The sequence below is a fragment of the Gnatocerus cornutus genome, unplaced genomic scaffold (genome assembly GCF_029298725.1).
Source record: "Gnatocerus cornutus isolate USDA-ARS CGAHR unplaced genomic scaffold, icGnaCorn1.1 ctg00000061.1, whole genome shotgun sequence".
Lineage (NCBI taxonomy): Eukaryota > Metazoa > Arthropoda > Insecta > Coleoptera > Tenebrionidae > Gnatocerus > Gnatocerus cornutus.
The window spans coordinates 900,249-902,865 of record NW_028275406.1 but is presented as its reverse complement, the minus strand read 5'-3'; positions in this window follow the sequence as shown (position 1 = coordinate 902,865).

The following is a 2,617-nucleotide window of genomic DNA, read 5'->3' as shown; positions in this document are numbered from 1 at the left end:
CGATGCAAAACGATTATTTCTCGCCGATTTTCGTTGTTTTCTGGCTTGAATTCGCAAAGAAGAGCACGAAATCTACAAAATCATGACTTTTTACCAAGATTCAACGGCTGAATTGCAAGAAAACAGCAGAATTCTGCACGAAATCATCAAAATTCTTACAGAAAACCGCATATTTCGATGCAAAACGACGATTTCTCGCCGATTTTCGTGGTTTTCTGGCTTGAATTCGCAAAGAAGAGCACGAAATCTACAAAATCATGACTTTTTACCAAGATTCAACGGCTGAATTGCAAGAAAACCACAGAATTCTGCACAAAATCATCAAAATTCTTACAGAAAACCGCATATTTCGATGCAAAACGATTATTTCTCGCCGATTTTCGTTGTTTTCTGGCTTGAATTCGCAAAGAAGAGCACGAAATCTACAAAATCATGACTTTTTACCAAGATTCAACGGCTGAATTGCAAGAAAACAGCAGAATTCTGCACGAAATCATCAAAATTCTTACAGAAAACCGCATAGTTCGATGCAAAACGACGATTTCTCGCCGATTTTCGTTGTTTTTTGGCTTGAATTCGCAAAGAAGAGCACGAAATCTACAAAATCATGACTTTTTACTAAGATTCAACGGCTGAATTGCAAGAAAACCGCAGAATTCTGCACGAAATCATCAAAATTCTTACAGAAAACCGCATTTTTCGATGCAAATCGACGATTTCTCATCGATTTTCGTTGTTTTCTGGCTTGAATTCGCAAAGAAGAGCACGAAATCTACAAAATCATGACTTTTTACCAAGATTCAACGGCTGAATTGCATGAAAACAGCAGAATTCTGCACAAAATCATCAAAATTCTTACAGAAAACCGCATATTTCGATGCAAAACAACGATTTCTCGCCGATTTTCGTTGTTTTCTGGCTTGAATTCGCAAAGAAGAGCACGAAATCTACAAAATCATGTCTTTTTACCAAGATTCAACGGCTGAATTGCAAGAAAACAGCAGAATTCTGCACGAAATCATCAAAATTCTTACAGAAAACCGCATATTTCGATGCAAAACGACGATTTCTCGCCGATTTTCGTTGTTTTCTGGCTTGAATTCGCAAAGAAGAGCACGAAATCTACAAAATCATGACTTTTTACCAAGATTCAACCGCTGAATTGCAAGAAAACAGCAGAATTCTGCACGAAATCATCAAAATTCTTACAGATAACCGCATATTTCGATGCAAAACAACGATTTTTCGCCGATTTTCGTTGTTTTCTGGCTTGAATTCGCAAAGAAGAGCACGAAATCTACAAAATCATCACTTTTTACCAAGATTCTACGGCTGAATTGCAAGAAAACAGCAGAAATCTGCACGAAATCATCAAAATTCTTACAGAAAACCGCATATTTCGATGCAAAACGACGATTTCTCGCCGATTTTCGTTGTTTTCTGGCTTGAATTCGCAAAGAAGAGCATGAAATCTACAAAATCATCACTTTTTACCAAGATTCAACGGCTGAATTGCAAGAAAACAGCAGAATTCTGCACGAAATCATCAAAATTCTTACAGAAAACCGCATATTTCGATGCAAAACAACGATTTCTCGCCGATTTTCGTTGTTTTCTGGCTTGAACTCGCAAAGAAGAGCACGAAATCTACAAAATCATGACTTTTTACTAAGATTCAACGGCTGAATTGCAAGAAAACCGCAGAATTCTGCACGAAATCATCAAAATTCTTACAGAAAACCGCATTATTCGATGCAAATCGACGATTTCTCACCGATTTTCGTTGTTTTCTGGCTTGAATTCGCAAAGAAGAGCACGAAATCTACAAAATCATGACTTTTTACCAAGATTCAACCGCTGAATTGCAAGAAAACAGCAGAATTCTGCACGAAATCATCAAAATTCTTACAGAAAACCGCATATTTCGATGCAAAACAACGATTTCTCGCCGATTTTCGTTGTTTTCTGGCTTGAATTCGCAAAGAAGAGCACGAAATCTACAAAATCATCACTTTTTACCAAGATTCTACGGCTGAATTGCAAGAAAACAGCAGAAATCTGCACGAAATCATCAAAATTCTTACAGAAAACCGCATATTTCGATGCAAAACGACGATTTCTCGCCGATTTTCGTTGTTTTCTGGCTTGAATTCGCAAAGAAGAGCATGAAATCTACAAAATCATCACTTTTTACCAAGATTCAACGGCTGAATTGCAAGAAAACAGCAGAATTCTGCACGAAATCATCAAAATTCTTACAGAAAACCGCATATTTCGATGCAAAACAACGATTTCTCGCCGATTTTCGTTGTTTTCTGGCTTGAATTCGCAAAGAAGAGCACGAAATCTACAAAATCATCACTTTTTACTAAGATTCTACGGCTGAATTGCAAGAAAACAACAGAAATCTGCACGAAATCATCAAAATTCTTACAGAAAACCGCATATTTCGATGCAAAACAACGATTTCTCGCCGATTTTCGTTGTTTTCTGGCTTGAATTCGCAAAGAAGAGCACGAAATCTACAAAATCATGACTTTTTACCAAGATTCAACGGCTGAATTGCAAGAAAACAGCAGAATTCTGCACGAAATCATCAAAATTGTTACAGAAAACC